The 16,899-nt window shown below is 30.6% G+C and overlaps 1 pseudogene; it reads right to left on the bottom strand.

Annotated features, from left to right (window-relative positions):
- Positions 1-5,700: 5,700 nt before the first annotated feature.
- The window catches only part of LOC138348900 (uncharacterized), a 30,920-nt pseudogene continuing 19,721 nt past the window's right edge, over positions 5,701-16,899 (bottom strand).

A 16,899-nucleotide genomic window follows, 5' to 3' on the forward strand; every position in this document is an offset into this window, starting at 1 on the left:
GTCATTTAATTTTTGTTTTTAATTTAAAAGTCACTAACTTAACTATTACTTCTTTGCATAGAAAGTCACTCAGTCTATTTAATTTTTTAAACTAAAATTTGCTGGCATAAAATTTTTATTTTAAGCAAAATTTTAAAAACTAAATACATATCCATTTAAACTATTTAATGACCCGCATATTTAATCAGACTAGCTAAAAATATAATATTGAACTTTCTATTTTATGATTACTTCCTCAAATCATTTCTTGTCCGTTCGCTCTTTATAATGGATTCCTCCTTTCTTTTTATCTAGATTTAGAATTATCTTCCATTATGATTCAAATTTTCACTATTAAAGATGAAATATTCTTCCGAGATAAGGAAAACAAAAGGTATATAGACAAAAGGTTTCATTTCATTAACATATATATATATATATATATAAAGATTGGAGCTGTTAAATACTAGACTTCTTGACAGCTAAAGAAGCCAAAATTAATCAGGCAAGAAATCAGAATGCAAGTAAGACAAAAAAAATCAAAACATCAAAAAAGAGCTACTCTTATAATCTTGTCTTGCTTTTGAGTTTATCATAGATAAAAGTTGGTTTAGACTTTTAGGGCTTGTATTTGTTTTTAGAGTTTAAAAAAGTTTTTTTTTTTAAATAAAAAAGAGAAGAAAAATGCTAGGAGAAAAAGGAGACAAGAGAAAGATCTCGGAAACTAATGATAAAATAGAAAGTTTAATATTACATTTTTAGCGGACCGAATTAAATGAAGAGGGTCATTAAATGATTTAAATGAATATGTACTTGGTTTTTAAAATTTTGGTTAAAAATAAAATTTTTATGTCAACAAATTGTGGAGAAAAAATAATAAAATAGACTGAGTGACTATCTATGAAAAGAAGTGATACTTGAATCACTTTTGATTTAAAATAAAAATTAAATGACTTTCTGTGAAAAGAGTTGATAGTTGAGTGATTATCAAAGATACTAGTAAACACCTTGAGATTCGCACAAACAATTCAATCAAGTCATAAGTTAACCCCTAAACCCAGTAAAATCATTAAAACCTTGTTAGGAAAAAATATTGACTTTGGTCTATCTTTCTAAATTTGTATTTTTCAGAACTACAATTCTTCCCCAAATACATTTGATTTTAATAAGAAATCGTGTTACTCATTCTTACAAGTAACAAACAACCTTTTTCTATAAAATAATTATGTAAACAACCAAAGAAAGCTATGAGGATGATCAAGCAGGAAAATAGAAACATGAACCACAAAATGACCGTGAGAATCATTACAAATTATTTGGTCATATAGGTTAATAGGAAATGTGTCTGCACTTTATACGGTGTAATAATAATTTAGAATGAACGTTTTATAAATTAAGTAGAAATAAAGAAGATTAGAGCTAACTAAGACTTTCCTCTTAAACAATTGTTTCATTCTCTTTTAATTTTTACATTTATATGTTATCATTATTGATATACATAATTAATGCTAATATACTGAACATTCTTTTTTCCTTTGTCTTCTTCTATATTCTTTTAACACAAGTAAATGAAAGAAATAGGAAGAAAAGATAATTAAAAAAATAAATATAAATATTGATCATAGAAAAGGTGTCGCCAACAGATTTTTTATTATGATTTCTTTTATTAATATATATTAGATTCTTTAAAAAAAATTAGATGAAAACAATAGCGAGAATAAGAAAAAAATAATATTACGATTTTTTGTTGTAAAAAAGTATCATATCGCTTTGTATATGATTAATTTTGTATGTATATACGATATAGATAATTAAAAAAAATATAAGAAAATAAAAATAATTGGACTATCAATTAATAATATTGTGTCTGTTATAAAATATAAGCTCAAAATAATATAAGTATAAAGGAAGAAGATAAGAGAAGTAGATGTAGGAGAAGACTTTCTTCTTATTCAAGTGTATGTAAGTCTCATATGTATATCATACAATAGTGAATGAACAACCCTATTTATAGGTTGAGAAATCACTCTAAAAGTCATCATATTAAGTATCATAATAAATAGATATATTCTTATCCAAAAATGTTTATGAAACCTAGTGAATATGGATATTTGTTCATGTACCTACTTTATGGACTATCCACTCATTCAATGGATTTATAACACTCCCCCTTGGATGTCCATAGATATTGTGCCTCGTTAAAACCTTACTAGAAAAAAAATTATGTGAGAAAAATTCTACTGAAGGAAAAAGAGTACACATATCTTTTGATATGCATTATTTGTTGCCTCATTAAAAACCTTGCCAGGAAAATTCAGTGGGACAAAATCTCGATCATGGGAAAAAGAGTGCAACACGTATTATACTCTCCCTGATTAAAATATCACTTAATTTCTTGCGATGATGTCTCAATCTTCGTACAATTCTTGAATATGCTGTGTCATTTATCTCAACCAGATGCACTCTCGACTTGCTTCATGGAGGGTTTTTATTTTGCATAGCTACATTTGCTTTATTGATCGCCATAATATTATTGTGCCTCCATATAAAAATAAAGTGTGTTTGAGATCGTGCTCTATGCGGATCAGATAAATATTCTGCATTTGTGTAACCAATCAACTCTGACTTGAAATCTTCGAAATAGATGAACCCATGCCTATGGTCCTTCAAAGATATTTAAGTATATACATAACACCATATCAATGTCATTTTGTTGGGGAGGAACTGAATCTTGCCAGTAAATTTACTGCAAAACAGATATTTGGTCGAGTATTGCTAGCAAAATGCATTAGTCGTCCTATTGCACTAAGATGTGGAGTTTCATCACCAAGAAGCTCTTCTTCATCCTTCTCTTGAGATCAAAATGTATCATCATTTATTTCAAGCGTTCTCATAATCATTGGGGTACTCAATGAATGTGATTTATCCATATAAAATTGCATCAAAACTTTTCCGTGTATGTCTAAATATTTTATTTGTCAAATTACTAATCTGTAGGTCAAGACAAAATTCTGTCTTACCAAGACCTTTTCATAAAAATACAAGGACAATTAGGGTCATCCTTTTGAATCCCTTTCTTCCTTGACTATTTCAATCCATATAAGGATTCTTGAAGCTTTATTGAAAAAGTTTCCTTCAAGTTATATGCTTCAGACACCTCGATTGCTTCAAGAATTTTCATATAACCTTCATTGTCTAGCCAGACATGACAATTATTCATTATATGCATTCAAGTTTTATGTTTCCAGATAAAAAAAAAACTTCATTGCATCCACCATAGGAGAAAACATTTCCAATAATGTTAGAATTTTTGCGACAAACCATTATGCCCCGAGGCACAAGCCCTACTTGATATCTTACGGTTATACTATCACATAATAATATATTGTACTCCATTGACATTATACTTTATGAACTATCAGTCCAAAATGTAACTTTTCTAAGTGAAATAAAATATACTTGAATCATGCATTTTACTTGACCAATCATTTATTTGTCCACACTATATGACAAATTTGAATTCAAAAACACCATCGACGGTTATTTGATATCGATTCCAACAAGACATAACTTATCGAGATCTCTTCATTTTTCAGGTACCTGAATCTTTTCTACGATTTTATGAAGTGTTATGTCAATTGCTTTTTTATAAAACTTGCCTCATTATCATGGCCATATTGATCATTTGGTTCTTCTATTCTTCAAGAAATTTTATATTTGAAACCGATTGGTTGATAAAGCATGCTTTGTATCAATCAAGCTATGTGGTGAATCAAACTACATCCCATGGAATACCCAAGTTGTTTTTCTCCTTAACAATCACCATTTACTTGGATTCGTTGATGGAACAATCCAAGTAAATGATGATGAGATCAGAAATGAAGAAGATAAATTGCAAAGGAAAAAGAATGATGGGTTGGTTAAAGCATGCATCTTGGCTTCTCTTAGTGATCAACTTCTTCGGGATAAAGCCATTCATAAATTAGATACTGCAAGACAAGTTTGGTTGATTTTAAAGCAATGTTACAGCCCTAAATCTAAAGGTTTAAAATCCCATTCCTTATTACTCTATTTTTTTGCTCAAATTATAAATATATTTTCACTAATATACTTAGCTAATTTTACTCGGCAAAACAGATAATAAGATTTTTTAAATTTGTGGTATAAAATAATGATTGAAAATTTTGTTAGGATTTTTATGATTGTGAAAACATAAATAATCTTTGCATTCATAAATTTTATAAATTATTCATGATTGTAGAACTATATGATTTTCACATAAATATATTACTATGAGTAAAAAATTACATACCCGAATCAATCATAGTGATTTACAAGAGTTTTGACTTGAATTGAGTGGAAGTCTTTTTCTTTTCGTTATTCAGAAGTTGTTTCTCTCTCATGTCCTCTACTTTATGAATAACTTTGATGGATAAGACTATAATTTTATGGCAGAGAGAGGACCCTTTAAATAAGAGTGTTTTTAATATCATTTTCAGTTTTCCATCATGGTGAGTAGTGGAGATAATGGGTAGTTGAAAGTTACTAAGTAACTTCCCACTTCTCCACACATATAAGCCACTTCTCCACTTTCCTACACATATTTAGGATTTAACTTATATTAGTTATTAAACCAAAATATAATTAGTGGGCTATAGAAATTTACATTCCCCCACTTGGCGCACAACCTCTGACTATTGAAGTTAATCATCATGCGCACAATGTTAAATCCAACATCATTCGTCGTTATTAACTAAATCAACTAATACAAGTCATGTCGGTTGTAGAACACTTTATTTGGCATAGTCCCTTCCATTACTACAATATAGTCTATTGCCTAACACAACCTTTCAAATAAATGGATCCACCATAATGCTTAGAATATCTCTATCTTAAAAAAAATTTGTCATCATCATTCTCAAAATAACATATACAAGAGAAAACTAGTAATAACAAAAATATATATATAGTTGAGCTCAAAGTGTCAATTGCATAAACATAATAAAATCTTTATAGAAAGTCATTTATTGCTATCTATAAGACCCATTCTTTCAACATGTCCAACAAATGTTTTGGAGAGTAATCCTTTCATCAAAGGATCAACAATCATAAGTTTCACAACTTAAAAACTGCAAAAAAGTGTTGGACAAAAGCAACATAGTCCGTCGCTATTTTGGCCAAAAGTGTCAGAAAAGCGATGCAGTCACTTCCGTCGCTTTTTAGCTTGACGCTTTTAGAAAAAGCAATAGACTGCGTCTCTTATTGACTTTTTTTTTTAGATTTTTTTAAACAAAAGAGACGCACTCTGTCGCTTTATTTTAAATTTCATTTTTTTATTTCTAAATTGTGATGCCGTCCGTTGATTTTTTAATATTTTTTTTCTAAATCCTTAAAAAATGTCGGACAAAGGATTTTATTTGTTAAAAATCCCAAAAAAGAAACGGACAAAAGGACACTGACCGTCTCTTTTCTGGAACTTTTTAAAAAATAAAACCTAGAAAGCGACGAACAAACCCACGCTGCTCACCTGCAAATACAATTCAATTCAATTCTATACAACCTAATTAAACACACTTAAGTTTAAAAAATCTAAGCAAAACATAAAAGAACAAAACTTAAAATAACATTCAAAAGTATCTAAATCACAAATTTAAGACTTATAAAGTCTCTCAAAATTCGTTTCAAAATTTAAAAAAATTCATAAATGTCCAAAGACCTAAACTAGGGAGTAAATACTATATAATCATCCTCATCACTCTCGTCGTCGGTGTCATCGGGAGCTGAAGTAGTAGGTTGACGAGGGAGGTTCATGACTTATTTTTTGATTTGCTGAACAATCACTTTAAATTTCTGAACTTCTTCCTTAACTGAAAAATATTTCAATTCCATATGTTTGGCATCCTTAGAATACTTATCATTTTAGAGATGAAGACTGTTGCTACGGTATTATCACAATAAATTTTCAGTGGTTTGAAAATATTGTCGACTAGCCCAAGTTCTGAAATAAAGTTCCGCAGCCAATTAACCTGAACTATGGCCTCAAAGCACGCCACAAACTCAACTTCCATAGTGGTATGCAACTATAACTGACTCGCACTCTTTCATGATGTTGCTCCTCCTGCTAACTGAAATAAATATCCAAATGTGGATTTTCTTATATCCACACAACCAGCATACTCTGAATCGAAATATCCAATCATATCAAGATGATTGGATCTTCTATAAGTGAGCATATGATCTTTAGTTTCTTTCAAGTATCACAACACTTTCTTTGCAACTTTCCAGCGATTTATTCTTGGATTACTTTGATAACGGACCAACATTCCAACAGTGAAACTGATGTCTGGTCTCGCACATGTTTGTACATATATTAGACTCTCAACTATTGATGAATAAGAAATGTCACTCCTTTGTTTACATTCCAATCCATTCTTCAAACATTAATTGAGACTAAATTTATCTCCTTCTAGAATTGAAACGGGACTTGATGAGCATTTTTCCATTCTAAATCTCTCTAACAATTTATTAATATAGGCTTCTGAGACAAACCTAATGATCCTTGTGATCTATTTTGAAATATTTATATCTCAATCACATACGATGTCTCTCTCATATTTTTCTTTTCAAAATTGTTAGATAAATATCTCTTGATATTGTGCTACAAACCAATATAATTAGTATCAAGCAAGATGTCATCAACGTACAAGACTAACACAATAAATTTACTCCCACTAACCTTCAGATATATACATCGATCAATAGTGTTTTTCTTAAATTCAAAAGTTACAAGAGTTTCATCAAAATTAAGATACCATTGTCGGGAAGCTTGTTTAAGTTCGTATAATGAATTCTTAAGTTTACACACCATGTGTTCCTTTCCTTTACAAGAAAACCCCTCAGGTTGATTCATTAAACTTTTTCCTCCAAATTTTCATTTAGAAAGACTATTTTCACATTCATTTGATGTAGCTCTAATTTATAATGAGATACTAAAACCATTATAATTTTGAGTGAATCTTTTCTAGAGAAGGGTGAAATTCTCTATAGTCGATGTCATCTTTTTAGGTGAAACCTTTTGCAACAAGTTTGGCCTTGTGACGTTGGATGTTGCAAGTTGAGTCACGTTTGGTCTTAAAGATCCACTCACACCCAAATCTTTTTCAACCTTATGGTAATTTAACAAGGTCTCATACATCATGTTGTTCCACATATTTCAACTTATCTTTCATAAAATTTATTCATCAACATATTTATTAGGGATAATGTCCAAGTACCTCCTCAGCCTTGCTAGATATCTCAGAGACACACTTATACTATACTTAGGTCCTATTATCCCCCTAAACTTATTTTATTAATAACTTTTTACCCCTTTTTAGCCTACGTGGCACTATCTGGTGGGCTCAACGATGGTTGACTTTTTTTTCAAACTAGTGCCACGTAGGCTAAAAAGGGGTAGAAAATTACTTATAAAATAAGTTCAGGGGGGGTAATATGACCTTAGTATAGTATAAGTGTGTCTCTGGAATTTCGGGCATAGGTTGAGGGGGTAATTGTGCATTTTCCCTAATTATTACTTTCGATATCTTGTGAAAATGAAAATGGATCATTATCAATTCCCAAGCCAAATTCTGACGCGTGTAAATATACCAAATAGTCATCAGAAATGGCATATCTCTTTTGTTTTTGAATTTTTTTAATGTTATTTCTTGTGGTACATCTACTGCAGGTTCATTAATTATCGCTTCGCTAAAATTAACATGACCATCAATTTGCTGTTCTTATTGATTGTTATGTTGTGCGGCAACTTTAGGAACAACATCTTTAAAAGAAGTTAAAGGTAGAGAAACTCTCACCCTAACTTCTTTAATTTCCACTTTATGTGGTTCTTCACTCCCACTAAATTCACCATTTACAATGAACCTAGCATTTCCAGTTTCAACTATTCTTATAATGTGATTAGGATAGTAAAATTTATACCCTTTTGATTTTTCTAGATAACTAATGAATAGAAACCACTGATTGTTCTTGAATTCAGTTTCTTTTCTCGTGGGTTATAAACTCTAACTTTGTCGAGTAACCCAAACACGCAGGTTCCTTAAACTAGGTTTCCTACCAGTCCATAGTTTAAAAGGAGTCTTTGGGGCTACTTTACTAGGAACCCTATTAAGTAAGTAAAGGACAGTCCTTAAAGCATACATCCATAATGAAAGAGGAATAGATGAATTACTTAACATACTCCTAACAATGTACATTAATATACGATTATGCCTTTCTACTACACTATTTTGTTGTGGTGTTCCCTGCATTATATTGAGTACATATGTCATGCTTTTCATGGAATTTAGAAAATGGACCTGGATGTTGTCCATTTTCATCATATATTCCATAATATTCACCACCTCTAACTGACCTAATTATTTTCACCTTTCTACCTAGTTGTCTTTCAACCTCAGTAATAAAGGTCTCTAAGGCATTTATTTCTCGAGATTGTTCATATAACAAATAGATGTATCCATAACGTTAAAAATCGTCAATAAAAGTGAAGAAATATTTTTCTTCACTGAAAGATGCAATATCAAAAGGACTACATAGATAAGTGTGTATAATTTCAAGAAGTTGTGTGCTTCTTGTGACTCCTTTATTTGTATATCTTGTTTGGTTTCCTTTAATACAATCCACACAAATGTTAAGGTTTGTAAAATTCAAATTTGTAAGAATTTCATTCTTAACTAATCTTTTCAATCTTTGTTTGGATATGTGACCTAATTGTTTGTGTCGCAAGAAAGCAGAATGTTCATTCATCAAACTTCGTTTGGTTCTAATATTATGATGCTGAGTTAAGAGTGTTTCAACAAATAGATTATCAAGATTCAGTTTATATAAGTTATGACAAAGAGTGCAGTACCAAATAAATAATTATGTAAACAAACTAAAAACACTCATTACCGAAATTAAACGAGTATCCTGTCTTATCTGACTTAGACAAAGAAACTAAATTTCTCGAAAGAAAAGGTACATTACAAGTTTCAAGTAAATCTAAGTAATGCCCAGTATTAAGGACCAAACAGTAAGTTCCTATAACTTCAACTGGAGCCTTCACTCTATTCCCCACATACACATATCTTTCATTATAGTTTATGGTTTGTGTTGTAAGAAATTTCTGCTTCGTTTAGAAACATGAACAATACAATCGGAGTCAATCCACCAGGTATCATAAGGAACATCAGTTAGATTTGATTCGAGACATGTAAAAGCACTAGGCATACCTTTCTTCTCGAGTCATGTCTTAAATTTTAGGCAATCTTTTTTCAAGTGTTCAGATTTTCCACAGATCAACACTTATCATTCTCGTGTTCCTTCTCACGTACTTGAAAGGAGGACTCATTAACATTATGGTGTCTCTGTTTCCCTTAGCATGTTTCTTTCCTGTCTTTCCAACTCCTTAATGACTTACAAAGTTGATGGTGTGTGTTCCTTGATTCTTGAGCCTTACTTCCTCCTGAACCAACATTCTGTGCAATTCATGCACATTCTATTTGTCTTTGATGGTGTTGTAGTTCATTTCGAAAGGATTGTACTCAAATGGTAATGAGTTGATAATGAGTTGTACAAGGAAATTTTGTTCCACTTCCGTTTCTAAAGACTTAAGTTTTGCTACTACATTTGTCATTTCAATGACATTTTCATGCATGGTACGTGAACCATCAAACTTCATGGTGGTCAAAGTATCCATTAGTGTTTAATGTTTTGCATTTTCAATCTTGGGAAGAGTAGTCTTAATGTTGCCCGCAATATTCATTCGCATAAACATTATGCCTAATGTATTAGATCAATCACAATGCTTATAATAAGTTCTTTCTTCAGTACTTCTAGTCTCAGTAATAGCAATTGACTTTTCATTGTAAAGTTCAACATCAATACTAAAACTCCGAGATGGAATTTGATCTTTTCGCACCAGTCTGAGAAGTTAAGACCATTAACGGTCGTAACAGAAGCAGAAAGCAAATGAAGAACAAATGCTGCAAATGAATTTGATCTGTTCGCACCAGTCTGAGAAGTTGAGAAATGGTTTATAAAGTTCAAATGTATATTGATGCCCTCCTTTTAGTGAAACATCAAAATACAACTTTAGACATAAGAACTTAACGTAATTAAATAACTTTTAATTATTTTTGGATAAATAAATAAACAAATGACATATCTAAATTATCTCCTTAATGCTCAATGATTATAAAAATGAAATAATCAACCTTTAGGTGATCCATAAATATCTTACAACCAAAAACTTCAATATATCCATAAGTGTTATACCAATATTAAGGATCAAAATAATGGACAATTGAATGTACATTTAACCATTATTATTTTGAATTAATTCTTCAAAAATTAGACCACTTTGGTGTAACTAATCTCATACATATAATTTCAAAATACAATACATCCTGATAGTGAATAATTATTTCACTTAATACTACCGATTGCCATTTTCAAATACAAAAAACATTGATTCTATGAAAAATCACTAGTTTTTAAACTAGGCTCTTGATACCACATGTTAGGATTTTTGTAATTGTGAAAACATAAAGAATTTATGCATTCATAAATCCTATTAATTATTTATAATTGTAGAACTATATGGTTTTCATATAAATATATTACTATGATAATTCAGTCAAGAATACAAATCCGAATCTGCCATAGTGATTTTCAAGAATCTTGACTTGAATTGAGCGAAAGTCTTTTTTTTCGTTCTTCTGAAAATATTTCTCTCTCTTGGCTTATACTTTATAAATAACTTTGATAGATAAGACTATAACTTTATGACAGAGAAAAGACCATTTAAACAAGAATATTTTTAATATCATTCTCACCTTTCCATCATGGTGAGTAATGAAGATAATGAGTTGTTTTAGAATTACCAAGTAACTCCCCACTTAATGGGTAGTCGGAAGAGGTAATGGGTAGTGGAAGACTTAATGGGTAGTTGAAGTTACTAAGTAACTTACCCACTTTCCCACTTCTCCACACATACTTCCCCACTTCCCCATTTCCCCACTTTTCCACACATATTTAGGATTTAACTTGTATTAATTATTGAACCAAAATATCATTAATGGGCTATAGAAATTTACAAATTCATGTTCATTAAAAATAAAATAAACATTTGAAAGTTAAATCTATCTTAATATAAAAATATGTCATTCTTTATTGGACAAACTAAAAGAGAAAATATGAATTTGGACACAAGGAGTATTTGTTTCCTAGAAATTTAAATTTGAGGCATTTTTTTAATTTCATTTCCCATATGGCCATAACAAACGAACTCTAAGGGGTAGTTTGGTGTGAAATATATTAACAAGCCATTATATTGTATTGTCATTTAATTTTTTGTTTGACTGACAAGTCTGATAATTTATCCCAAAATTAAAAATTTGTATTGCTTTGGGTAGTATAGTAATTCCTAGGAAACTTATTTAAAAATAAAATGACAAAGACATCTCTTTAAACATTTTTATACATCACTTTCTCATTCTTTGTATTCACATTATTTTTAATATCATATGTAATAACTCAATCTTCACTACTCTTATTTTTATGTATTTACACTTTTCTATTAGAAAATTACACTATATAAGTATAATTTTTATAGGAATAATGCATAAGTACTCCCTCAATCTGTGCACGAAATCTCAGAGACACACTTATACTATATTATGGTCCTATTACCCCCTGAACTTATTTTATTAATAATTTTCTACCCTTTTTGGCCTACGTGACACTATCTTGTGGGCTCAACGCTGATTGACTTTTTTTTCAAGCTAGTGCCACGTAGACCGAAAAGTGGTAGAAAATTACTTATAAAATAAGTTCAGGGGATAATAGGGCCTTAATATAGTATAAGTGTGTCTCTGGAATTTCAGACATAGGTTGAGGGGGTATTTGTACATTTTTCCATTTTTATATATTGAGTTTGTCTGACCAATTCTTATGTTTATTTATATTTTTATTTCTTTACTATTGAGTTACATATTTTTAGTTATTTATTCTTTTAGTCACTTGAAAGCTTGTATTTTTTATATCAATTAAAATGAAAATAATTTTAATAGTTTATGATTTAAGAGTGATATACTTAAATAAAGTGATATATATAAGTAATAGTCTTTTTCTTTTTTTACTTTAACAAACTTAATTAAGATAGAAAATATATTCTTAAGCTAAATAAGACGAAAATTTAAATTTTAAATATGTTGGATATCATCATGAAAATGCACACACAAAAATATATAATTTAAATAAAATGAATGTGTTTTTAAAAATAAATAAATAAAGAAAGCCGACAAAAAAATATAAGAAAATAAATAAAAGAAGGATATATTTTAATACAAGCAACTTGTTTTTATAATTTATGCAACAATACAATGAATCAAACAATAAATAAGAAATAATTTCAAAATAACTTATCTCATAATAACTTTGTGAGAGCTACTGTACTTTTGCTTATTTTGTAGGGAAAATATACAAGTACCCCCTAGACAATAATCAAAATCTTATAGACACACCATAATTAAACTAAAGTCCTATTAGCCCTTCAACTTACCTTTTTTTATTTTATAATTTTGTGTACCTCTGGACTTACGTAATATCCAAATATCTCTCATGTGTCACAATTATGCACAGTCAAGGAGTGTGCCACGTAAGACAAAAGGTGCACAGAAAATTACAAAATGAAATATGTTAGGGAGTAATAAGACCTTAGTTTAGTCAATGTATTTTTTTAGAATTTTGGTCATAGTTTAGGGATACTGATGTATTTTCCCTATTCTGTGTGATTGTACAAAATTTTGGGGCAATTTTATTAGTTTTTTTCATAACTTATAGAATTTTTATGTTTTATGAGAAAAAAATATAATTCAAAAATTCAAATTGCATGTCTAAACAAAATAAAAGTCGAACTTCAATTTCATATGATTTCAATTCACGATTTCTCTTAAATGGCCAAACAGGCTCTTGGTTTTTCATTGTACAGCTCACACGACCGAGCGTGGAAACATATTTGAATCACACAAAGATTATAGCTCTTAATTGCAACTATACAGAGCTTCACTAACTGGAGATTGGGAGAAAGCAGAAGAATTCTTGAGAAAAGATATTGGGGATCGGCTGAAACACTCAAAGATGCACATTTGGGATTCGACGCAGCTCTATTTTACAGACAGCACTCCATGTAGCAGTTGAGGTAAAGGGTGAAAAAGGCAAGCATTTTGTGGAGAAGTTGGTGGCGACTATAGAAAATGATGAAGATATAGCCATACAAGATTGCCTTGGTAAAATCTGCTCTTTATTATGCTGCTAGATTTGGCAACTTAGACGCAGCTAAAATCCTTGCAACAACTTATCCTCCTTTACTATATCTTTATTGTTATGTTGGTCTATATCCAATTCATTATGCAGCTGAATATGGAAACGTGTCTGTGGATCTGTTTGCTTACTTTTTAAGTGTCACTTAAGACTCAGCTCCTTATACTGACCTTAAAGGTCTTAGGCTTCTCTACAGATTAATCCACTCAGACTTGTATGGTAAGCATTCACCATCTCTTATTACTTTATATCCATCTCAACTCTTATTATAATGTTTTTTAATGACGTGGGAAAGAATGAAATGGATTTGGGGGCTTTCTGGTTGAAATGACAAAGAAGTTCCTAATTTTGATTAGTTGGTCAGAAATAGTAACGACTTTTTGGGGAAATTAAAAATAAGGAGGGTGCTATGTTACCACCTTCATGCAGTAGGTTAGCAAAATCCTATTCATTGATCAAGAATAAGCCAATGATGAAGTCTCGAGGGAACTTCTATGGATATGCCTTGAGGCTAGGGTGTAGAAAATATAGAAGGAGAATACTATTGTTAGAGAATATTCAAATTTTATATAGGCTACTTAAGATCACTTGGGATGATTACAATCATCAACTACATCTCTATGAACTACATCTCTATGTATATTAGTAATAATGTAAATCACAATTTACTAGATACATGTATATTACGAAATTCTAAGAGACTTCTTGAAAAACTATGAGACTATTTCGGAAGACTAAACATTGATGCATTAATTCCAACATCCCCCTTAATGCATTTGCTTGACAACTCCAATGCGTTCTCAAAGATAGCAAAAATTTTTCTCTAGGAAGTACTTTGGTGAATATGTCAACAAGTTGTTCTCCTATCTAGCAATAATGCAATCGAATTTCGCCTTTCTCTTGTGCTGCTCAGATAATATGATACTTGATGAAAATAAGATTTGATCTTTCATGGTTGACTGGATTTTTGGCAATTGCAATTGTTGATTTGTTATCACAATGCAAAACAATCTCTCTTTTTTGTTTTTCACCAATGTCTTCAAATATTCTCCTAAGCCAAATAGCTTGAGAAGTAGCCTTAGCTGCTGAGACATATTCTACTTCGGCAGTGGATTGAGCAACAGAACATTGCTTTATTGATAACCAAGAACAAATATTTGATCCAAATAAGAAAACATAACAAGAAGTACTCTTCATGTCATCTTTACTTCCAGACCAATCACTATCAAAATAACCAATTAAGTTCAAGTCTCCACCGAATTTGTGCATTATCCCATAATCCATTGTTCCTTGCAAGTAGCATAGAACACGCTTTGCAGCTTCAAAATGTACTTCTTTTGGTTCTTGCATGAATTTGGATAATAAACTACCAACAAACATAATGTCAGGCCTTGTTGAACTAAGATATAACAAACTTCCAATCAAGCTCCTATAAATTGAGCTATTAGCTTTATTTTCTCCATCATCTCAATAGAACTTCTCATTTGCTACTAATGGTATGACCAAAGACCCGCAGTCCATCATTTTGAATTTTTGAAGAATACTTTTAATATACTTTTTTCTGAAATTTGAAAATTCCTTCTTTCACTTGAGAAACTTCGATGCCTAAGAAATAATTTAACAACGTAAGATCACTCATTGCATAGGCTTGAATCATATCTTGCTTGAATTTTGCATCATCTTCACATCATTTCATGTAAAGAGCAGATCATCCACATAGAGACAAACAATTACGATGCTGTCATAGTCTTTTTTCACATACAAAGGGGCTTCATTTTTACTTCTCTCAAAATTATTTTTTAGAAAGTACGTATTTATTTCATTGTACGAGGCACTTGAAGCTTGCTTCAGCCGATAAAGAGCTTTTTTTTTTAGCCTGTACACTTTCTCTTCTCCCCCTTGAACAAAAAAATCCTTGAGGTTTCTCATATAAATCTCTTCATCAAATATTCCATTAAGAAATGCAGATTTAACATTAAGTTGAAGTATCTTCCCTTTCTTTTCTGAAACAAGAACAAAGACTGTTCTAATTGTCTCAAGATGAGCAACTGGAGAGAAAGTTTCATAAAAATCAATACATGATTTGTGTGGAATCCTCTAGCAGTGCCCCTTGTTTTGTGCTTTTGAATCACTCCTTCCTGATTGAGTTTGATTTTGTAAATTCATTTTAGACTTACAACTTCTCTTTCTCTGGTTATAACCACAAGCTCCCAAGTATATTTTTTTCAATTATCCGAATTTCTTCTTCCATGACTTTATTCCAAACATCATGCTTTGTTGCCTCCTCATACTTTTCTAGCTCACCATTGAAAAAGTTACATCTTTAATAAATGTCACTCAACATTTTTGTTCCTCTTGGAGGTTGTTCTTCATCATCTAAATCTGGGATTTCTCCCAATTGAGGGACATATTCCTCTTTCACATCTTCTTCTTGATTTGACACATCTAAAGATATGATATAAGTATTCTCTATATTTTTATCCTTCTAATTCCATGTTTTTTCATAAAAAATTACATCTCTAATACTAACAACAAGTTTGTTAGTTTTGACATTTATATTCATCTATTTTTCAAATTCTATCATCTTCAAATCTTGAAACTCTCTTCTAAGAATTTGAAGATTTATAGTGCTTACCTTTTTGTCACCATACACCTCAATTTCCATAGAATCTCAAACTTTCTTTGCAGTCTCACAAATAATAATTTTTGCAAAATATGCTCTTGAGACTCCCATTTTGATTTTTTGCAAGGCCTTTGCATCTTGACGATACTTAACCTCAAGATTTTTCATCTCTGCTGCTGTAAGTTCACCATCGTTTTGTGGCTCTTCAAAGCGATTTGCAACAGTAGTCCACAAATCTTCAGCTTTCAAATATGTTCTCATTTTCTTATCTTCCAGTTTTTAAAATCAGTTCCATCGAAAAATGGAGTAAGAACAATTGAAAAATAAACACCTTCATGTGTTTTGGATGCCATATTTTTTCTTCACCTAACCCCATATTAATAACGAAACCTGCTCCTGTTAACAATTTTTAGGAAATATAGAAGGAGAATACTATCTTTAGAAAATGTTCAAGTTTTATATAGTCTACTTACGACCACTTGAGATGATTACAATCATCAGCTACATCTCTATTTATACTAGTAATAATGTAAATCAAAAGTCTTGCAGAAATAATTAGATATATGTATCATAATTTACTAGATATATGTATTATGAAATTCTAAAAGACTTCTTGAAAAATTAAGAGATAATTTCAAAAGACTAAACATTGATGCATTAATTCGAACATAGAGGTATATCGGTAACTTACATTAGGGCGATGACGAAAAGATACGTCAGACCCAAAACTCATATAAAAATAGTGGGAAACAACTCAGAGCACTTCCCAGTCGAGGTGGATTTGCACTAGGGACTGATGTTAGCCCATTTTTGTTTGGCTTGGTTATTGATGTATTGACCATGCATACTCAAGTGAGGTTCTATGTTGTATGTTATTTGTAGATGACATAATACTCAACTTAAATTTTATGAATACTGTAAATATTAATATAGAAAAT

The sequence above is a fragment of the Solanum lycopersicum genome, chromosome 5 (genome assembly GCF_036512215.1).
Source record: "Solanum lycopersicum chromosome 5, SLM_r2.1".
In the NCBI taxonomy this organism is placed as follows: Eukaryota; Viridiplantae; Streptophyta; class Magnoliopsida; order Solanales; family Solanaceae; genus Solanum; species Solanum lycopersicum.